At 36.0% G+C, this 24,446-nt stretch overlaps 1 long non-coding RNA gene across 1 annotated transcript in view; it reads left to right on the top strand.

The window, feature by feature from the left end:
* Positions 1 to 6,894: 6,894 nt before the first annotated feature.
* Positions 6,895 to 24,446, top strand: part of LOC141576303 (uncharacterized) — a 94,294-nt gene continuing 76,742 nt past the window's right edge. The window contains exon 1 of the long non-coding RNA XR_012504643.1: positions 6,895 to 7,364. This is a non-coding gene — a long non-coding RNA (uncharacterized LOC141576303). The remainder of the gene's footprint in view (positions 7,365 to 24,446) is intronic.

Below are 24,446 nucleotides of genomic sequence, written 5' to 3'. Positions count from 1 at the left end.
ATGTAACCTGTCTTGGAGAAATATGCCATTACTCATTTCCAAGTGAGAGATAGGGGGTGGGAGTGGGTAGAACAAGATACTTTCCCTACAATCAATGTCTAAAAGCATGTGCACCAAAATTCTTCCTATCCAAGTGTCCTTTCTTGACTGGTCATAAGGAGAACTTCTCTTTCTCCATGTGGAACTCTGCCTTCCAATCTCGCTTCAACAGAAGTGCAGCTGTCTTTTCCATCTAAATTCCACAAAGGATCTCCAACTTCAGTACAGAACCTCTTTTTCTCCTAATACCAGCTGCAAATGTGATTACTAAATACAGGGGGCTGCACAAAATATTCCCTGGTGTAAAGTGATGGGAAAATGTGATTGAAATGTGGCTCACTTAAAACCTAAGTGAGGTCTCTAGTGATACTCCTGTTCCCAATCTCAAATCCAAATATTAGTGTTCTCTGGATAGCCACAGAGCACAGGAATCTGAATTAATGCCAACATTCTTGAGAGAGAGAGAGAGAGAGAGATCGATTTACTTCTGTAATGTAGGTTCTGACCCTCTTACAATATCCACAACAGAGACAGAGAGGAATAGAACAGGAAGGGCCATGCATAGCCATGGAACTTATTTGCAGATAGTGATCCCACCTGCTATTATTAAATCTGACCCAATATTGGTCATACCATCTGACTTATAATATCAGTATTACTTCTTGGGAAGGAACAAGGAAAGGGCAGGGTAGAAAGGCAAATATCCTCCTCGTATAAGTAGAGGGCCTGAGTGCTACCTTTGCTACTAAAATAGGAATTATTCAGGTAAAATGGTCATGGGAGGAGCAATAGCTTTCCAGTTAAAGGGAAAAAGAATAAGCAAAGACACAGGAGTGTTAAACAGCATGATGTGGGAGAGCAGTATTTTTTCTGCAAGGAAGAGAAGTTCAATTCAAACTAGCTTGGGCAACAGCAACAAAAAATTTAGCATGAAGATAGAGTGTCTTATGGAATCCAAGAACAATAAGGCAGGCGGACTTAAAGGAATAAACTGGAGCCCAGGGACTCAATTGCTATCTGGAGTCTCCATTTTCTCATCTCTGCATCTTTGTGTGTGTGTGTGTGTGTGTGTGCTTAATCTTTCATAGCAGACAAGCTTTTTCTCTTTCCTGGACCATATGGCATAAAAATGGCTGCTGCCAACAGCTTTGAAGTATACACTACTCAGCATAAGAAAGCAGCCAGAGTAGGCTGAAATATTTTAGCCTTGATTCCAAATTTCTGAGGAAGGACTATGGTAGACCCAGATTGGTCAACTGTGGCAAAAAAATCACATAACCTGATAACTCTAGTAACATTGAGATGAATTGGTGGGAAGAGAATTTCTCAGAAGACAAATGTTTATCGAAGGAGAATTGCAGGAGTATAATGCTGAGCATTAATTGAGATTCAGAGAATAGAAGGAGATAAGGCTGGAGAAGAGACAGGTTATAAAGACTATTATGTAGCTTGAAGTGTATTCAGTAGGCACTGGAAGTAGGTTTGAAGTGTTTTTAAGCAAGGAGGAATTTAGTAAGGTTTGAATTTTAGATAACTCATTTAAGAAGCAGTGTGGAAGATGGTTTGGAGGAGAGTTAATAGTGAAGGCAAGGAGCCCAATTAGGAAGTTGTCAAAATAGTTCTAAAAAAAGATAAGGGCCTAAACTAAGGCAAAATTGGTGGCAGTGCAAGTGTAAAGGAAAGATGGATATGAGAAATATTTAGGAGATAGAATCAACAGGGCTTATTAACTTAATTAGATGTGGTGAAATAGGAGTTGTAGAAGAGAATCTAAGGTTACTTTCAAGTTTCTGGCTCAGGAGACAAGGCAAAGGGTTTTGCATACTCTTTATTCACTATTGTATACAATGCCAAATGTTATCCAGATATTGCCCACAATCTTTCCAATCTTCTCCTTGGAGTGGAGCTGGCATTGTTCACTCAGGGACTGGAGGCAAACCTCAGAGGAGTTTTGCCTATAGCACACATCTGACCCCTGGAAAAAAACCAACAGTCAATTGACTGTTCCAAGTGATAGATGAAGTATTTTCATCCTCCATGATCCTTTTTCTTTACTTCACCTGGGCAGAAATGCAGCTGTAATTTCCTTTCACCTTATTTCAGATACAAAATGTATACATTCCCTCCATAATATATATATTATTCTATAATCTAGCAGAATTCCTAAATGAAGGCCTTTTAAGCAGGGGATATGGACATTCATAAATTTATTGAGGGCTTACTATGTCCCAGGTACTATTCTAAGCACTGAAGATAGAAGAGTGAACAAAACAGACAAAAATCCCTGTCCTCATGGAGCTTCCTTTTGAGTGATACAACTTACTACTATGTGCATATATGCAGTTTATTTTTCAGGAAAAGGTACAGCAGTCTTGACGTATCTCACATAAAATGATCATAATCTAGCCATTTAATCTGTTTCTCCAAGAAGGTGAAATTATTGTGTTATAATAACAGGGTCTCCCTTTGATGAGGTTTTTGGGTATCTCCCTTAACAAGAAAGAAGAACATATTAACATTGGAAGATGATGAATTCAGTTATGGACAAAATGAATTTGAATTGCTTCGGGATCATCCAGGTGAAGATGTCTAGTAGACAAGTGGCTCAGGAGGGAGGTCTAAACTAACAATATTGATTTGAAAGTCATCTATGTATAGAAAATAGACTGTGGAGAGTAGAACAAAATAAGTAGGCCATGAACAAAACCGTAGGAGAACATAAACATTTAAGAAGTAGATAGAAAAAGAGGAATCTGTGAAAGTTACATAAGTGAAAAAGCCAAAGAGGAAGAAAACAACAAAGAGAACTTGTATTTGGAAGTGAAGTGAGTAGAAAATTTCAAGCAAACTGAAGGAATCAATACTATCAATGTGGCAGTGAGGTCCAAAAGAAAGGGGCTTGAAAGTGCCCATTGCATAGAGAAATTTGTCAGTAATTGGTGTTCTTAACAACAGAGGTTTCAGCTGGAAGGTATAGGTAAAATCCCTATTACAATGGTTTAGAGGTGAATTGGAAGTGAAGGAATAGAAGCAGTAGTGTAGATAACCAGTTTTGAGACCTCTAGGTCAGAAGGAAAAGTGATAGGATAACAGGAACACTTCATGGAAACTAGAGGAAACTCCAGGATAAAAGAAAAGTGTTTCTTTTAAGGATGGAAGAGTTTGAGTATGCTTACAAGCTGAGGGGAATGAGTCACAGAGGGAGAGGATTAAGGTATTGAAGACAGAAAGAAAAAGTGATAGAGCAAGATCTCTGAGGAGATGGGTGAGATAAAGATCGGGAGCTCAGATGAAGATACAGTTTTACACAGTCTATGTGAAGCTGCAGGGATTGAAGTATAATATGGGAGCAGATGCAGATTGTGGATGAGAAAAACACCTAATAGCTTCCATTTTTTAAGGAAGGTAGGTGATAAAGTAGTCAGTTGGGTGGGGTTTGATGGGTGAGTGAATTCATCAGTTATAGTGGAGAATGTTTAAGGTTTGGAATGGCAGCTGAGGAGAATTAGAGAGGGACTAACCAAGAAAAAATGAAAGGATTTCCAAGTTGTGCCAAGTAGTGAGATGAGAAACTAAATCTGTGGTGGCATCAATTTACATTAAAAGGTCAGAGTGATTTTATTCAGAAAAGCTGGAATGGAAACAGGGAACGAGGCTAGAGGGGATAAAGCATATTAATACACAGGGTTCAAGTATCTGGAATTCCAGGAACTACTCCAATAAAGGAGTCCCCTTAAGTTATAGGTCCAGATGGAATCTCCAAGGAGCTTTCTCAGAAACTTTATCTAAAGTCTATCCCCAATCCGATATCCTCCCCTTCAAATATGTCTGTCAACTTACAGTATTTCATTTATGTTAATTATTATCTTGCTTTCTTGCATCCAGATCTTTGGGGTTGGAGCACTGTCTAATATTTGTGCCAGATCCCCAAATCAGTATTAGTACGTTGCCCTATTTTAGCCATCAGATATAGACCTTTTCCAGACTTTCTGGCATGGCATTAAAGGCATTTCACAATTTGTCTCCAATCTACTTCTCTATACTCAACTCCATTACAGCTTATGCTGCTCAGCTCCTAAATACAGATATAGTATTTGTTAAGTCAAACTTTTCTACTTTCACTAAACATATCATGTACTTTCACATTTTCTGGACCTGTGAACATACTTTTTCCTTTGCATAGACTATACTTATTCCCTTCTGGAAAACTCCTACTCATCCATCAACACCCAAAGCAATGAATGCCACCTCTTCTGTGACTTTCTTATTTATTTAAGAAAGACTTTCTCATGGTCTGCTAGGTACCATCTACTGTGTCAACACCGAGTTGTTTTTGAAGAACTCACTGAACTGTAAAGGAAAATAAAGGTGAGTAAAGGAGGAAAAGGCTGTTTTCCTCCCCTTCACTTCTTAGAGTGTCTTTTGTGGGGATATAGTGGACATGAATCCTTTCTCTAACTTTTGGAATGTAGGTAAATCTTTCCAGGGACTAGCTCACTCTCCTGTTTTATTATGTAGACATGTTCCTAAGGTCATGAGAAATATTCCCCTTTGAAATGTAAAGACAGAATTAATATGGGAGCACATCTCCAAGTGTAACTGTCTTCCAGGAAGATTCAAGGTATATTTTGGGGAGATAGAAGTTTTATTACTTTTTTGGAGGAATTCAATTAACTAGACAAATAGCCACCTCAATTCCCAAGTAAATTTTGTATTGTTTTACTGTATAAGTTGTGTGGAACTTTATCCTGACTTTGCAGTCTCTTAAGGGCTACCTATATGTATGTACTATGTTGTGCTTACTCAATAATGAATGTTTTATTTCTTTCCGTATTGATGTGGCTAGGTCTCTTTGTTGATAGGAGTTTTTTCTTTGCCAGCATTGTTGAGACAGATATATTGATGTGTACAAAAGGAGCTCAGATTTTATATTAAAACCTCAGGAAAAATGCTGAAAGAGTTTAAGTGCTGCAGTGACACAGTTCTGTATCTAGAATGGAAGAATCAAAGGTGAATATTTCTCTGTTTCACTGTAAATATAATAAATGTGTGCTATAAAATGTAATGAGTTCAATAAGTTAACAGAGAACAAAGATTTTATGTGACTTAATAAAGATTTAGAAGACCTAAGCAAATTGTGTTAGAAGTCTGTTGCTGTGATTTGTTGATGGCTCTTGGAAAAGGACAAACACTAAAGAATTATCTTCCTTTGAACCTGAAAGGCATGTCTATATCATATGAAAGGAAAGGTATGATCTTTGTGAGAACTCTATCCAAGCTCACTGCCATATTCACAGTTGTAATACATATTCCCTATCTTATAGTCTTCCCTGGTAATTAGTTTATCGATTTTTTTCAATCTGGTACTTCCATTTAATTAGTCTTGGAGGGAGTCACTCTTTTTCACCTTTCCAATTGTTTTTCTCTTTCTTCAATATTTTCTGGATGTCTGGTCCTCATAAAGTTGCAATTTAGTCTTATATTCCATTTGAGATTCCACTAATGTTTCATTAGCAATTCTTCTGGGGCCTCTCAAACTTCTTACACATGGTACAGCTATTTTTATGCTTCCTAAAATGTTTAAAACTTTTATTAAATAAAAATCCAGAAGGGCACAATATGTTTGTAAATATGTTTATGCATTGTATTAAGTTCAAAATTGGTGACATTTTTAGTCATTACACATTACAGAAACTCTAAGCCCAATTTCAAAAAGATCAAGTAAATAAGCCCCCAGAAACCCACAATTTTTGTGACAGTCACTACCTACATGTCAATTCTCAGTGTCAATAGTTTAAAATTAATGTGTAATTTGGGAAGGACCACTGGATACATGTTCACTAATTGGAGGGTTTATGTAGAATTCTTCCCCAAATGAACCTTGGGGAAATATATCTAAGCACTTTCTAGATCTAAATGTGTCTCAAAAACTGCAGGGAATGGTCTGTTGCTGGGTGACCAAGGGAGAGTGAAAAGTAGCTAGGGCTAGGACAATACAGGAAAGATCTTAGAAGACCTTGAATGCTAAGCTAGGGAGTTTGTACTTTATTATAGGCAACAAGATCTACTGAAAAATAGCTCTAATTTTTACTGAGTGCTTACTCTGTGCCAGAGTAAGCTATGTATGTTAAATGCTTTACATGTACTCTCTCATTTAATCCTCATAACTAGTCTATAGGCACTATAATTATCCCCATGAGGAAACAGATTTAGAGAAGTTAAGCACCCTAGCTCAAGGAAACATAGCTACTCGGTGGTGGGGCAGAAATTAAAAATTGGCTCTAACTCCAAAGCCCATTCTCTAAACCAGTGGGAAGTGAGAATAGATCTATGTTTTACAAAAATCACTCTGGTAGAAATATGAGAACAGATTGCAGGGAGACAATCTAAAGGCAAGGAGACCAGGGAGGATGCTGTTACAGTAGTAGTCAAGAACTGTTAGGCCCTATTAAGCCTAACAATCAGAGTTATGCAAACGAGTGACATGGTCAGGTAAGTTATTTAGAAAATTGCTCTGGAAGCCCTTGTGAAGTATGGATTGAAGGAAGGGAGACAATAAGTTAGGAGATTGTTGGGACTGTCACTCTCAACCATCAGTGTGTTTGTGGAGGGGCCGGGAGACAGTCATAACCAAAATCCTTTGGCCTATTGCGATTTGCACAGCATCCTAACCTCTCCCCACCTCACCCCTACCCTGACGTAGCCCCTTCCAGGCCCTAGGAAGCGGGCTTTTGCGCACTTTTCTAGGTCGCGCGGACTGAGCACCAACAGCAGCGCCAGCGGTGACGGTGTTCGCCAGCGGGGGTGGGGCGCATGCGCGCGGTTGCTAAGCAACGGCGGTCGGGGCGCCGCGGCTGTGTGTGTAGGCAGCCGCTCCAGAGAAGGAGGAGCACGAGGATGTCGCTGCGACCGCGGCCCCGAGAGGGAGCCGCTGCTGCTTTGTGGCCGCGGGGGCTGAGGGACGGGAATCAGGCCTCCCGGGGGTCGCGTCCCTGAGGGGACCGGGGGCGGCGGTCCCGCCCGAGCTCGGGCCTAGTACCCGGGGTGGGTCCGGGCCCTTGGGCGAGGGCCTCCCCCCCATTGCCTCCCCTCGCCCCTCCACGTCGATGGTGGTGAAGTTGGCAGCGCCAGGGAGTGCAAGGCACCAGGCTGCCTCCGTTGCACCCAGCTCCTTCTGGGGTGCGTCTCTCGTTCTGGCTCACGGACACCTGCGCCGCTGCCTCCTCTAGCCCGCTGAGCCCACCCCTGGCGGCGGGCGGGGGAGGGGCTTCCCCCTGCAGGGACTGTGTCGAACTGGGCAACGACGGGACCGTAGGAGAGTAGGGGTGAGTAGTGGTCCCGCACTCGCCCGGTGCTGGGGCGCCTTTTTGGCCTCCGGGGCCCCGGGAGGCGCCTGAACCGTTGCTTTCTCCTGCAGAAGGTTCTGATGCCTCTCCTACATCTGCTTGCGGCTTCCCATTCCCTTCGAGGTAGTCTTCCATCTAAAAAGCATCACTCTCTGGTCTCAACCCAGGCGTCTAGGAACGCGGGGTCGGTGCTTAAGGCCTGGCTTTGCTTCTTAGATGCCATAGATGTTGATAATTCTACGTACCATCATGCAGCCTAGTCCCCGATTTGGAAACAGACGTTCCCAGAGCCATGCTCGTCCCTTTTCCCTCGCTCTTTCTCTCGTGAGGCTCAGCCTAACCGCAGGCTTCTCAAGAGCCGATTCTCAGGCTGCTGTCGCTCCATGCCTTAAAGCTTGATAGGCAGCTAGCATGGCCTCTTACTTTTGTTTTTCTGCTACTCGTGTGCTGAGAGTTTTTAAAAGCTGTGTGCCTGGCTTCTGACTCCTGATGTGTAAAAGTTAGGAAGACAGTACTTATATTAAATAATACTAATAAAACAAACTAGCAAACACAAACTCCACTTGATTTCCAAAGTGGAGTCAAACTTAAAGAGTAGTAGGGGAAGAGTGGCTGATTGATAACAGGCCAGACAGGTTTTACAAACTAACTACTCTTTATCCGGAATGACATACCTTTTTAAAAATAGATAATGATGAGGAAACGTGAAATGTCCCTAATAAAAACTAGGATGTGTTATGATCTATCTATTCTTCCAGGGGTAGCCTGTAGTTGAGAATAGTTGCTTCAAAAAGCATTTGACATGAGGAACCTGAAGTGATTTTTCTGGCAGGGTGATTCGATGAGGATATAAAGTTATAAGGTACTTCTTGAAAATTAGCAATATTATCTTTAAGGAGTGAAATTTCTGTAAAAGAAAATGGTTGAAAAAAGTTGCAGTTCACAGTTGATCCCTTTCAAAATAGACAATTTAGATTAACTAGTAATTTTGATTGTAAGGTACTTCTGTGTGCAGACAATGAAAGATGGGTTCCTTCTTTTATTTGGCTCCCTTCCCTCCCTGCTGGTTTTTAAGCCATTTCAGGTTTCTTTTATTCAAAAAAGAAGAAGTGAAGAAGAAGTGAAATAATGGAAAAGCTAAATTTAGTTTTGGGTAAAAGCTTTTAAGCTAAATATTTTTTAAAAGAATATGGGATGCCAATTTTGATTAGATAACTTTATCTAATGAATCAGTCAAGACTGATAACTGTGATAGTTTTGGGTAAAATGTTCTGCTTTAGAAGCTTTCGCATTGTTTGAGATTCTCTTGGGTATGGTTTAAAACACAATATAATTCTGGTATCACTTCAAAATCATCTTGGACCTCAATTAGTATTGTTTGTTTTGTGAATTGGCAAACTGACAGGCTTTTAGGTGCTAGATTCCAAAGTTTTTGTTTTGGAAAAGTTCTTGATGAATTCAAGTCTGAATTATTTGAAATAATAATGTACCATGTGGATGCTTGCTGTTCACTTTCACATACTTTTAGAACCAGGCAGTAATTTGGATCCAGCTTAAAATTCTGTTGTAATGAGTATGGCTATGAAGGTGCCACATACTCAAGAGCATTTATCCAGATTGTCATAACCATATTATAAGATAATATTAATAGTTCATTTTGCAAGGCACTTGACCAGTGAACTCTGGAATGAGTTAGGTTTTTTAAAATTGACTTTCAACAAGCTTTTACTTTCAAGCTTCATTAAAGTACTCATTACTATACTAGATGCTATGGAGAATAGAACAGAAACAGATTCCAGGAATTAAATTGCTTACCCATTGGAGAAAGAAAATAGATACATGAGATATTGCAATCAACAACTGGAACATAGAATAGTACAGAATAAGAACTAAAAGAATTAAGAGTAGAAGGAGATCTTTGAAGGCTGGTGTTCATCTAAGAAGGCATTATAGAGAAAGTCAGACTTGATTTGATAGAAGTGTAGGCTTTAATGGAAGGGCAGGAGTTCATACCATGACCTAAGGCACCTGATTTTCTAATCATTGTAAATATTACTCTCCTGGATAAACCTAAAAAAGGAGAGGACTATTGGTGGCAATTAACTGCATTATAGTGGGCATAGGGTTTTTTTAAATAATAAATTACATACTAAATTATTAAATTAAATGTAAATAATTTTTCAAATGTATGTACTATAGAAATCAGACTTAAAATAATCATAGTATTATCTGGGGCAAGTAAGAATGCTTTCTAAGCAGATATAGATAGATTATTAGGTTCACATATTTTTATAACCTGTAGATTTTCACTGTCTCTCAGGATGTTTAAAATCTGTGTTTTGTACAAGACTGTTCTGATTAGTACAACTTTAGATTATTAATATGCTCCAAAGACTATTTCTTGATAAAGTAAATTAAGGAAATTCTATAAACAACATGAATTTTGGTCCATTAAAATATATGATAGCTTAGTTTTTAGTACTGCTAATTTGTACTGCTATTTCTATGATTTTCTGAAAACCAAGCAGGGTGTATTACAGTCCTGCAAATTGATGTCTAAGTTCTAAAATAATGTTATTAATAGCACATGTGTTAATAATTGGCAACTAACATCAGTGTTTAAACTGCAATTACAAACCTCTGCAAAACTTATAGTTCTTTTCTAACAACTGTCTGCAGTTTTGAGAATTAGTTATGTGATGAGTCTTCTGGATTTTTGTCAACCATTGTAAGTTGATGTTTTATATAAAAAATAATGGGAAAATATACTGCAATTGTTACATAAAAAAAAAAGGCATGCCCCTCTCCCCAACAGGAATTCACATATTAAAATTCTAAACACAAAGAATTCTTGAGGTAATTCACAAATTTACTCTAAGGAACAAAATACCCAAGCTTGAAATTTTTTGAGGCTTCTATAGACCATATTGTATCTTTCATTTGGTATCTTTTGCTGCCAGCAATAGTATTCTCTGATTATAGTTATTACTAATCAACTTTAACTCAATGTAGCTAATAGTTTCAACAAATATAATTGTTTTGGGCATCCTCTGCTTAGGATATTAGCTGTTAGTTAAGTAAATAAGTTATTAATTAGACAACAGGATGATCCACACAGACACAGTCAGTGAATATCTGATCACTGTTGGAAATTAACCAGTTAACAGATAACAAAATATTTTCAGAAGACATTGGGGTTAGTCTCCTTTGCTAAGCATTATTGCACGTTTCTGTTCTTAGCTGCTTATGTGATATCAAAAGGAAAGGTATTTGGTAAGAGAACTGGTGAATTCAAATGATGGGGAGGCTGTTGAGAAAATTAAAATTACCTTATGTATGTCAAGTTCTAAGTATTATGGTGGTTTAAGGCAGGTACACATCTTAGGTGTATTGTTAAATCTGACTGGTAGCAGCATATGAAATAGGGTAAGGAATTGTCCATTTTGTTACTAAATAATAGGTAACTCAATATTTTTACCACCGTATTACTGAGTCTGAAGGTAGAGCAGCATTACACTGAGTATCAATGATACATCTGTAAGTTATAATTTTCTTTACATATGTATTTTTAAAAGTGTTACCATGTGTCTTAAGTATGATCTTTATTATGTCAATGGATTGAAAAATTTCCCAGCTGAGTACATCTCTAGATTTTATTGTGGAAGTTTATGGGAAGAAAATGTCTTTTACCCAACAACTATTTTTGGAGCATATTTTCTGGAGCATAACCTTTTTAATTAAGTGGAAAATGTAGGAGGAAAAGTGGAGAGTAGAATTCCTTCTTAAAGTATGGTACCTATAAACAAAGTAAAACAAAACCTTCATATATAAGATATAAACTAATATTTACAGGAACTGTCTCATACACAGTTATCATTCTCTTAATATCCCATCTTATGTTATGAATTGTTAACTCTCCTTGGATTATTGACACCCAAAAGTTTCCCTGTGGTCTAATTCATTCCTATTTTCCTAATGACAAATGTACCTCAGGGATTTGATGGTGAGACTGTTACTGAAAAAGAAGCTTTTTTGTAGCAATTTGAAAATGCAATAAATATTAACTGAAAAACCTGAAATAGAATTTTGATATAATTAATAATGAGGAAAATGGACATTTTCTAACAATCTTCATTAAAACTGTTATACAGTATTAGTATCTCTGTAACCTTTCACAATCCTGAATTATATGGGTCCTCATTACGTTCACTTTCTATATCATATTTCCACTTTTCCTAACCACTGTGGATATTGGTTTGTTTTGTCAGTTCTGAGCTACTTCTGTGGCCCCAAAATGAGTTTTATAAAATACATTTATATTTTTAAAAAGTTATCCAGGAAAGATTTTCTGTCATAGTCTCAAAAACTGGATCCATATCAGATAAACTGTATTTGAAACCAGTTGATATGACTGGAAGTAGCAACAAGAAGAGTAGCCCAAGTTATTTTAAAATACTGTATCTATCTCAGGCAACTTTTGCATCACTAGATTTTTACTTCAAAAATAATTTTCTTTATTGTAAGAAGGAAAAAGTCAGAAGTTAGTTACTTCTGGAACAAAAGTGTGGATCATTTCATTCAGATTGATTCAGAGTTCTTCACTACATTTTTATCATCTAAACTGTTTGTGTGTGTATATATATACACATACATACTTAATTTTTTAAAAAAATAGAATAAAAAGGAATATCTTCCCTATTTTTCCATTCTGTCTTATTGTTAGACTTTATACAGTGTCTTTCAACTGAGGAATTCAAAGCATTCTTTTTACATTCTGTGACATTTCTTACCATCCACCTGAAATTACTTTTCTTTTTTTTTTTATTTCAAATTGAAAACTAGTTGACATATCAGATGTGACACAAGTAATAAGTTTGATTCCGCAGGTCATATGTAAGCCAGTCTTATTAGTTTCATTACTTATTAGTTGCTCTTTGCCCTTTACAGGGCTGGGCATATATCGTATACTAATTCATTTAATTGTTCTTGCTGCATTTAACCTCTCATACCCACACAGACTTATATTGTTTCTTTTCCTGTGTACTTTCAAGGCTGTCATTATTAACTGGGTTGGGTTGTTTTTGCTTATCATCAGTAGATTTAATTATCATGGATTTTGTATAGATACCTGTGATTCCATAGAAGGGAAAAAGTAAGTGTATAAGAAAATGGGTATTTATATGTTTCAAAATTTTCTTAATTTGCAGTAACTTTGGTAGAATAGGTCTAAAATGGTTGAAGTTTTGAAGTTTAGAATATTTTTTATGAGCTGCAGTTTTTATGGCTTCCTTGTGCATGTAGTAACCAGAATTAGATTAACAAAGTGTTAGATATCTTGCTTTAATAAATAGATGGGAATGATTTGTAGTTAGTATATCAATGAATTATATGTAAAGAGATATTTCTAAGGTATTTAAAGGTGTAAGCAGTTTTTCTTTTAAGTAGTTTAATATCTTCTCTACTATCTTGTTTACACTGTTAGTTTGCTTAGCAAACTCTTTGTTCATAAATAATACTAAAGTCGATTTAATCTCAGCCCCTGTCTGAATTATCACAAATTCTGAATCATTGGGGCCCAAATTACAGTGAAACAAAATTTCCTTAATCCAGGTCCCCCTAATCAAAATTTTGTTATAGCCTGAATGTAGTAGTCATGCTAAAATATCTTTTTTAGAGTGCTTATCCCATGCTGGTGATGGATTACACCCTACAGGAGAAGCAATCAAAATCCTATCAGAGATTAGGAAATATCAGATCTTATTTACTGGCTACCAAGTACTGATATTTCATTAAAGTAAGTACTAAAATGAACGTAGGAATATCTAGGCCTTATGTATGTAAGAAGTCTTCTAAATGCTCTATTGAATGTATGAGAGTTAAGATATTAATAGCATTTGTTCACAAGAAAAGGGATTTGAATATCAGTTAATAGTTTAAACAAATTTAGAGCAATAGTTATGGTGAAGTGCTTTTAGGTGTTTTAAAAACTGCAGTAGCAGTATTATTTGCATATAAATTCTTGCAGGTACAGATTTTTAATTCATCAGAGTAAGAAAGTAAAGTGTTAAGTTGACTGAGTTGTATTAATATGTTAATGATGTTGCAGAAGCTCTGAAAGTAGTAAAACTTCAGGTCCTCCTTCACTGGTTCATATAATACATACATGCAAATGGATGCAGATTTGTTCTATTTATGTTATGATGCAATAAATTCTAAAACCCAGAATTTCTTGTGTTATGGAATGAAATTCTAACAAGAAGCTGAAGTGAATGTCAAAGTTAACCGAGACAACACAGCTACATCTAACAATAGAGTTGCTAGAGGCTTGTTATTTACTATTGATTCTCTTTTGGAAGAAGAAAAAAACCTAGTTCTCTGCTTCAAAGCCTTTTACAGTAATGATAATTCACCTCTATTGTGTAACTCATTGCTCTTCATTTATAGGTCTTAGATCTTAGGAGTAAGAGCAAAGGAAGCAATAACACAGAGGCTATTGGATCAAGTAGAATAAAAAAAATTAGTTCTCTGGAATTTTTCTCATGCCACTTTGCCATTATGGATGAGAGGAAGAAAGACTAAGTATTCACGTAACACTTTTCTCATAGCCAAGGATCCAATGCAGAATAAGAATTAGCAAAATCTATTTAATTAGTAGCCTGTGCTAGCAGAAGCTTAGGAAAAAATTTAAAACTGTTTGATTTTGGAAAGTAATTGTATTTCCATTTGAATATGAACATTTCTAATCTGGGTGGTCCCAGCGACTTCAGTTAACTAAAGGCTATTGAATAAAGTATCTTGGTTAATGAATTTTCTAATTAACTAAGGATTAATTCAAGTATGTAATGGAACTGGGGCAAGGATGCTTTGCATAAGGTGTCTAGAGCTTTGTTGTGCATAATTTTTATTGTTGACCGCTGACCCAATTGTGTCTGTGTTGATTAAGGATTTTTGGTTGCAAATAACAAAGATCTACCTCAAACTAAATGGAAACAAAAAATAAATTTATATTAAGGTTACACGAGGTTCTCATGGAACCCAAGGGCAGAAAATATAGCCCAAGCATGTGAGGGAGTATAATAACTAGGACTGAAAAGCTGTCAATGGCTAGGGGAGCTTTCTGCCCTCTTTCTCTCCTCCCTCCCCTTCCTGGAGCCATAGGGTCTCCAGTTTATTTCTGTTTCTTTCAGCTTCTCTGCTTTATTTTTCTCACTAACTCAGCACCTAGCCAAACAGGGCTTACCCTAGAACTCCCAAATTTATGTATTCTAAATTCAGGTGTTCAGCAGAGACTCATTAGCATTTCTAAATTCCAGTTCTGATTGACCCAGTTTGGACCAGATGTCAACCCAGTTATCTTATTATCTACAGCTGGAGAGGCATGATCATGTGGTATAAGTATGGCTATTAGACCTCAACTCTAAGTGAATGGACATAAAGTTCTTACAGAAAGTGAGGCTGTAGGCTGAACAGAATCTCAAATGGTATGTACCATGGAGTGTAATTAGAAATAGAGCACATTAGCCATATGCTTATCTTCATTCATAGAATAAGAAGGAACATTAGATATCATATTATCTAGTCTCTTCATATTAAGGAGAATAAGTTTGAGGCCCAGAGATGATTTTAAAAAATTACTAAAGGTCACATGAGAAGCTATGACTAGAATCCTAAGTTTGTGGTTTCCAGTTTTTCCGAAATACTACCAGCCAAGTAACCAGAGTATATAATAAAATGTTAATATACTTTAAAAGAGACCTCATAAAATATAAAGTAATATTTGATTAATATTTTTGTCTAATCAAAATGAATGCAGAGAAAAAGCAAAATAATTATCCAATGTCATTACAATGAAGCAGAAAGCATCAGAAGTCCATGGATAGCATCCATTTGTTTTCAAAAGTAACATTTTAAAATAAGTATAAAAACAGTGATTTTGAAGAACAGACAAATAACTGGACTATCTGGCTTAATGTTGTTAGACTTAAAGAAATAGTCATATAAATATGATATTTTGGCTACTGGGAAATCTAGATTATCAACTAAATCTGGTTTTCCCCTTTTGATCTATTCATTCATTTAACATTTATTTATTGAGTATCTGCTATATGCTTAGCCCTGTTTTAGGCACTGGGGATATAGTGGTGGAAAGAACAAAGTTCCTGCACTCATGGAGTTTGCATTGTAGAGAATGATGCAGGCAGTGAATAAACAAATGATATATAATATATAATGTCAGAGTGATAAGGGCTGTGAGGCTGATAAGCCAAGATAAATAAGGGGATAAAGAATAATAAATGGCATTGTTTTAGATAACACTGGTCAGGGGAGCTGCATCTGATGAGGTGACATCTAGCAGAGACCTGAATGATTCAGGACATGTGAATATCAAGAGGATGTACATTTCAGGCAGAGACTCTGATGTGAGAGCTTGCTTGACATGTTCAAGGAACAGCAAGGAGACCAGTGTAACTACGTGTGTGTGTGTGTAATTTTGGAAACAATTTTAGATGCATAGGAAGTTGTAATAAATATCTAGGGAGATCTTGTGTACCCTTCACCCAGCCTCCCTTAGTGTTATGGTGCATAGCTATAGTATGGTATCAAAATGAAATGAAATGAAATGAAAGGATGCTGTATTTTGACAAATGCTTTCTCTGCATCTTTTGAGATAATCATATAATTTTATTTTTTTCTGTTAATATGGTATGCCACATCTACTGATTTGCATAATTAAACCATCCTTGCATCCTAGGAATAAAACTCACTTGGTCACGGTGTATAATCCTTTTAATGTATTATCGAGATCAGTTTTCTAATATTTTGTGAAGAAGCTTTGTGTATAGATTCATCAGGAATATTGGTCTATAGTTTACTTTTCTTGTGGAGTCCTAATCTGGCTTTGGTATCAGGGTGACTCTGGCCTTGTATGATGAATTTAGAAATGTTCTGTCCTCTTCAATTTTTTGAAAGAGTCTGAGAATGATTGGTATTAACTCTTCTTTTGATGCTTAGTAAAATTCACCAGTGAAGCCATCTGGTCTGGGGTTTTCTCTGTTGGGAGATTTTTGATTGCTGATTCAATCTCATTATTCATTATTGATCTGTTCACATTTTCTATTTCTTCCTGATTCAATCTTGTTTGCTTGTATGTTTTTGAGAATTTATCCATTTCTTCTAGGTTATCCAATTTGTTGGCATATACTGTTCGTAATAGTCTTTTATGATCATATGTATTACTGTGATATCAGTTATAATATCTCGTTCATGTCTGATTTTATTTGCATCTTCTTTTTTTTCTTAGTTTAGCTAAAGGTTTGTCGATTTCATTAATTATTTTCAAAATAACAGCTGTTAGTTTCATTGATTTTTCTTTTCTATTATTTTCCTGTTCTGTTTCATTTATATCTGCTCTGATCTTTGGTAACTTTGGGCTTAGTTTTTTCCTCTTTTTATACTTTCTTGAGGTGTAAAGTTAAGTTGTTTATTTGGGATGCTTCTATTTTCTTAATGTAGGTATTTATTACTCTAAACTTACCTCTCAAAACTTCTTTTACAGTATCGCATAGGTTTGGCATGTTGTATTTCTATTTTCATTTGTTTTGAGATATTTTTGTTTTAACTTTTTATTTCTTCTTTGACCTATTGGTTGTTTAGAAGTGGTTTTTTTTTTTAATTTTCACATATTTGTAGATCTAGCTTCCTTTTTGTTGTTTTCTACTTCCATACCATGCAGTCAGAATAGATATTTGGTATGATTTCAGTATTCATAAATTTTCTGAGACTTGTTTTGTGTCCTGTTATACTAGTATCCTAGACAATTCTGTGTGCAGTTGAGAAGAACATGTATTCTGCTTGTGTTGGATGGAATGGTCTATAAATGTCTATTAGATCCATTTGGTCTAATGTTACAGTTCAATTCCATCATTTTCTTCTTGATTTTCTGTCTGATGTTATATCCATTGTTGACAGTGGAGTATTGAAGTCCCCTACTACTCTTGTATTGTTTTCTACTTCCCCTTCAGATCTGTTAGTATTTGCTTAATACATTTAGGTGCTTCAGTGTTGTATGTGTATATATTTGTGATTATTATATCTATTGATGAATTGACCCATTTACTGTTATATAATGACCTCCTTTGTCTCCTGTTACTGTTTTTGGCTTAAAGTCTATTTTGTCTGATTTAAGTATAGCTGTTTCTACTTTCGTTTGGTTTCGACTTGCATGTAATATCTTTTTCCATCCCTTCACTTTGAGCCTATGTGTATCCGAAATGAAGTGAGTTTTTTCTAGTCAGCATATAGTTGGGTCTTTTTAAAAAAATTCATCCAGCTGCTCTGTGCCTTATGTGCCTTTTGATTGATGAATTCAATTCATTTACATTTAGAGTTATTAGTGATACATAAAGACTTAGTAATTCTATATTATTAGTTGTTTTCTTAGTTTTTTTTTTAATTTCCATTGTTTTTCCCCCTGTGTTTCTTCCTACCTTTATAAATTGGTGATTTTCCCTGGTAGTATGCTTTGTTTCCCCTCTGTCTATCTTTAGTGCATCTGCTCTAGGTTTTTGCTTTGTAGTTACCATGAGGTTTACAGAAGTTTTATAGATAAAACGGTACATTTTAAACTGATAGCAACTGAACTTGGATCATGTACAAAAGTTTCACCATTTTATTCCCAACTTTTAATATTTTTGCTGCCCTTATTTGCCTCCTTTTATATTGTATATTCATTAATAGATTGTAATGGCTATAATTATTTTAGTATTTTTTTTTCCTTTTTACCTTTATACTACAGTTAAGTGGTAAACCACATCATCCTATTTCATATTTAGAACTTTCTAGATCTGACTGTATATTTACCTTTACTGGTGTGTTGTACACTTTTACATGTTTTCATGTTACTAATAATGTCTTTTCATTGCAGTTTGAAAAATTCCTTTCAACATTTCTTCCAAGGCAAGTCTAGTGGTGATAAACTCTCTCAGCTTTGGTTTGTCTATGAAAGTCTTTATTTCTCCTTCATGTTTGAAGGATAACTTTGCCTGATGAAGTATTATTGGCTGGCATTTTTCATCTTTCAACACTTCGAGTATGTCGTTCCTCTCTCCTCTGGCCTGAAGGGTTTCTACTGCGAAATCTACAGATAGCTTAATGGGGGCTACTTTGTAGGTTATTATTTTTCCTAACTGCTTTTAGAATGCTTTCTTTATTCTTGACAAGTTCATTGTAATGTGTCTTGGAGAAGGTCTTTTTTCATTAAGATAATAGAGTGTTCTCTACACATACTTCAGAGATATTATAGGTTCAGTTCCAGACCACTACAATAAAGTTAGTATCACAATAAAGCAAGTCACACACATTTTTTGGTTTCTCAGTGCATGTAAAAGTTATGTTTGTACTGTACTGTGGTCTATTAAATGTGCAGTAGCATTATGTCTAAAAAATGTATATACCTTAACTAAATAATATTTTATTGCTAAAAAATGCTTATCATTATCTGATCCTTCAGCAAGTAAATCTTTTTACTGGTGGAGGGTCTTGTCTGGTGATGACTGCTGACTGATCAGGGTGATTGTTTCTGAAGGATTGAGTGGCTGTGACAGTTTCTTAAAGTAACAGTGAAGTTTGCCACATCAATTGACTCTTTCTTTTGTGAACAAGTTCTTTGTAGTAATGCTGTTTGATAGCATTTTACCCATAGTAGAACATCTTTCAAAATTGGAGTCAGTCCTCTCAAGCTTTGCTGCTGCTATATCAACTAAGTTTATGTAATATTCTAAATCCTTTCTTGTCATTTCCACAGTATTCATAGCATCCTCACCAGGATTAGATTCCATCTCTAGAAACCACTTTCTTTGCCCATCCATGAGAAGGAACTCTTAACTGCTAAAGTTGTTTCATGAAATTGCAGCAATTCAGTCACATCTTCAAGATCCACTTCTGATTCTAGTTCTCCTGCTATTTCCACCACATTTGCAGTTATTTTTATCCACTGAATCTTGAACCCCTCAAAGTTATCCATGAGGGTTGGAATCAATATCTTCCAAACTCCTGTTAATGTTGATATTTTGACCTTTTCCCATGAATCATGAATGTTCTTAATGACATCTAGAATGGTGAATCCTTTCTGGAAGGCTTTCAATTGACTTTTTTTAGTTCTGTCAAAGGAATCACCATCTATGGCAGCTATAGTCCTATGAAATGTATTTATTAAATAACAATACTTGAAAGTTGAAATTTCTCCTTAATCAATAGGATCCAGAACACATATTGTATTAGCATACATGGAAACAGTATTCATCTCATTGTACATTTCCATCAGAGCTCTTGGATGCCCAGGTGCACTGTCAATGAACAGTAATATTTTGAAATGAATATTTTTTTCTGAGCAGTAGGTCTCAACATTGGGCTTAAAATATTTAGTAAACCATGTTGTAAACAGATATGCTGTCATCCAGACTTTGTTGTTCCATTTATAGAGTACAGGCAGAGTAGATTTAGCATAATTCTTATAGCCTTACGATTTTTGGAATGGTAAATGAAAATCGGCCTCAACTTAAAGTCACCAGCTGCATTAGTTCCTAACAATAGTCAACCTATTATTTGAAGCTTTGAAGCCAGGCATTGACTTCTCCTTTCTAGCTATGAAAGTCCTAAAAGACATCTTCCAGTGTAGAACTGTTTTGTTTACATTGAAAATCTGTTGCTTAGGTAACTGCCTTCATTAACTGTCTCAGCTAGATCTTCTGTATAACTTGCCACAGCTTCTACATCAGCGCTTGCTACTTCATTTTGCATTTTAATGTTGTGGAGATAGCTTCTTTCCTTAAACCTCATGAATCAATCTCTTCCAGCTTCAAACTTTTCTTCTGCAGCCTCCTCACCTCTCTCAGCCTTCACAGAATTGTGGAGAGTTAGGGCCTTGCTCTGGATTAGGCTTTGGCTTAAGGAAATGTTATGACTGGTTTGATCTTCTCTCCAGACTACTAAAACTTTTTCACATCAACAATAATGCTGTTTCACTTTCTTATCATTTGTATGTTTACTGGAGTAGTACTTTTAATTTCCTTCAAGAACATTTTCTTTGGACTCACAACTTGGCTAACTGGCACAAAAGGATTAGCTTTTGGCTTATCTCAGCTTTCTTTGGCTTATCTCTAAGCTTCCTTACTAAGCTTATTCATTTCTAGCTTTTGATTTTTAATGAGAGATATATGTCTTTTCTTTTCACTTGGACACTTAGAGGCCATTGTAGAGTTATTAACTGATATAATTTAAATATTGATGTGTCTCAGGGAATAGGGAGACCTGAGGAGAGGAAGAGAGATGCAGGAATTGCTGGATGGCAGAGCAGTCAGAATACACACATTTATCAGTTAAGTTCTCTATCTTACATGGGTGTGGTTTGTGGTGCCCCAAAACAATTATAATCACAGATCCCCATAACAAATACAATAATCATGAAAGAGGTTGAAATATTGTAAGAATTAACAAAATGTGGCACAGAGAAATAAAGTGAGCAAAGTGAGCAAATTGCTGCTGGGGAATCAGCACCAGCAGACCTGCTTGATGCAAGGTTGCTGCAAACCTTCAATTTGTAAAATACACAAGATCTGTGAAGCACAGTAAAGTGAAGCACAATAAAACAAATTATGCCTGTATTAGTTTCATGTATTTGAATGTCCTGTTGTCTCCCCAGGTTTGGAAGCTCTTGGCTACTATTTCTTTAAATAAATTTTCTGCTCCCTTCTTCCTCTCTTTTTAGGATTCTTGATTTTTCTAATATTTGTTCTTTTATTGGAATCCATATATCAAGTAGGCTTTTTTTGTTGTTGTTGCTCTTTTTCATTCTTTTTCTGTTTGTCTACCTCTAACTGGGTTATTTCAAAATACCTATCCTCTAACTCACTTATTCAGTCTTCCATTTACTCTGCCCCACTCATATGCTTTCTATTGTACTTTTCATTTCATTTATCATATTCTTCAGCTCTAGAATTTCCTTTTGGTTCTTTTATATGATTCCTATCTCACTGGTAAAAAAAAAATGCCATTTTAATTTTTTTTTGAATTGTCTTAGTTTTCTTGTAGCTAATTGAGTTCCCTTAAAAAAGCACTTTTGACCTCTTTATCAGCTAGACCACAAAGTTCCATGCCTTTGAGCTCTATTATTGGCAGATATTTTTTTTCTTTTTTGATGATATGTGTCCTTGATTTTTCACATTCCTTGTAGTTTTTTATTGTTGACTTTGCATTTGAAGTAGAAGATATCTCCTTAAATCTTTGCTAGTTACCTTCAGGTGGGGTATTCTGTTTGATGGTGGTGTTATTATCTGGTTGTTTTTTTTTCTGTTTTTTCTATCAGTATACCTGCACCACTTTTCTTGTTCTCTTATGGCAGAATTCTTAAGCTTTTTGTCTTCTCTGGCTCTTACAACTCATCAGACTGGCTACTGGAAACATCTGTTTTATTTTCTAGAAAGTGAAACTATTGCTAAAGTTTGTGTTTTCTCCCTTTCCCTGGGACCTGTTTTCTGTGCGCACTCCCTTGTCTACTGGAGTTCTGTATCATTCATTGCACAGGCACACATACAGGAACTGGCCTCAGAGTGGGAAGAGGTGTGGGTTTAGCACTCAGGATGTTGGGGTGCCTGTGGATCCAGAAGGGAAATCCTTCGGTGTGGTACTCCCAAAGGCTCATATGGGGACTTTCTGCTGAGCACAATCCCCTTAATGCCCTCTGAAATTCTTACCTGCCTCTTTCCCAATATCCTTCCTCCTAGTCATGGAAGTCTCACCTCAGTACTTTGGATGCTCCTGGAGAAAAATAGGTTTCACCAGCTGCATCCCATACAACTGGGGGAGCCACACTCACTTGCTGCTCTCCTTTTCCCCTGAGGGAGAAATCACTGCAGCCAGATAAATAAGCCCCATGCAGCATATCCTTGGTGGAGGGAACACTTTTTTTTTCTTCAATACCATGCTGGAATCTCCTTTCAGGAAGTTTGGACTTCTGCAAATTCTCTCTTGTGAGTGGGAAGCTGTCTAAGTTAGCACGCTCCATGTTTTTTCCTGAGCATCGTGAGAGGGATCTGGGCTGGTTTGTTGTTTGCTGGCTCTGTAGGTTCCAAAGCCTGTACCGAGGTGTTTCTGCCTATTTACTAGATGCACAGGTGGGTGAGACTCCTCCTGGGTCCATTGGTGTATGGTGCTAGATCCCACAACAATTCTTTTATTCATGGATAGGTGTCTAATCCATTGTCAAAAGGGAGAGATTTAAAAGGAGGAATGTCTTACACCACATGATGCTCTAATTTCTCTTTTGATTTATTCTTTGATGCATTGGTTGTTTAAGAGTGTGCTTATTTATATCCACATATTTGTGAATTTTCCAATTTTCTTTGCACTATTCATCTCTAGTTTTATTCCATTGTGGTAAGAATAGATAACTTGTTATGTTTTCAATCTTAAACTTGTTAAGACAATGTTTGTCACTTTACATATGATTTACCCTGAGAATGTTCCTATGAGTTGTATATGTGTCTGTCAGATCCACAGTGTTCTAAAGTGGTCTGTTGTTCAAGTTCTCTGTTTCCTTATTGATCTTCTGTATTCATTATTGAACTTGTTGTATTGAAATCTCCTACTGCTGCTGTGTTGCTGTCTATTTCTCCTTTCAATTCTGTCAATTGTTGCTTAATATATTTGGGTGCTCTGATGTTGGATTCATATGTATTTATAATTATTATATACTTCTGCTGAATTGACCTTTTTATCATTATAAATGCCCTTCTTTATCTCTTGTGACAGTTTTTAACTTAAAGTGTATTTTGTTTGATAAAAATATGGCTATCTCTACTCTTTTAACCATTTCCATGGAATATATTTTTCCTTTTTTTCTCTTTCAGCCTATATGTAGCCTTAAATATAAAATGAGTGTCTTGTAGACAGTATATATTTGATTTTGTGTTTTAAAATGCATTCAGCCACTCTTACGTATTTTGATTGGAGAGTGAAATCCATATACGTTTAAAGTAATTATTGATAGAGAGCTTACAATTGTCATTTTCCTAATTGTTTTCTGTCTAGTTTTTAGCTCTTTTGTCCCTCTTTTCCTCTTGCTAATTTCCTTTGTGTTTCCTTGATTGTTTTTGTGGTGACATGCTTTCATTCTTTTCTCATTTTTTGTGTATTTTTATAGGTTTTTTTTTTTTGATTGTCATGGGAATCATATAAAACATCTTATAGTTATAATAATCTATTTTAAGCTGATAACAGCTTAATTTCAATTACATACAGAAAGTCTATTCTTTCAGTTCTCCCCCATACTTTTTGTTATTGATGTCACAAATTATGTAATTTGTATTCTGTATCCATTAACACATTTTCATAGTTATACTTTTTATACTTTGGTCTTTTAACTTCTATACCACAATTAAGTGATTTACACACCACCATTAGAGTATTAAAATATTCTGTTTTGTTTATATATTTCTCTTTGCCAGTGAGCTTTATGCTTCATATTGCTTTTTAGCATACTCATTTTTCATGTTGAAGGACTCACTTTAGCATTTATTTTAAGGCAAGTTTAGTGGTAATGAACTTCCTCAGCCTTTGTTTATCCAGGAAAGTCTTTATCCTTCCTTTTTGAAGGATAGTTTTGCCAGAAATAATATTTTTTTTTACTTTTTTTTTATTGAGTTATAGTCATTTTACAATGTTGTGTCAAATTCCAGTTTAGAACACAATTTTTCAGTTATACATGAATGTACATATATTCATTGTCACATTTTTTTCTCTGTGAGCTACCACAATTTTTTATACAACTTTTAAAGGTTACTGTCCATTTACAGGTATTACAAAATATTGGTGATATTCCCTGTGTTGTACAATACCTCCTTATAGCCTATCTTAACCCCAATAGTTTGTACCTCCCTCTTCCCCATTACTATACTGCCCCCCCCAACATTGGCAGTATCTATGAACAGACCCCCGTTCTTAATCACTCTGTTCTGCATGGTGTTCAGCTAGGGTACAACTGGTCACATTCTAAAGGATGCCTTA

Source organism: Camelus bactrianus, chromosome X, assembly GCF_048773025.1.
Source record: "Camelus bactrianus isolate YW-2024 breed Bactrian camel chromosome X, ASM4877302v1, whole genome shotgun sequence".
NCBI classification, from domain to species: domain Eukaryota; kingdom Metazoa; phylum Chordata; class Mammalia; order Artiodactyla; family Camelidae; genus Camelus; species Camelus bactrianus.
Note: the sequence above shows the minus strand (reverse complement) of the source record. Positions and strands in the feature narration are given on the sequence as shown.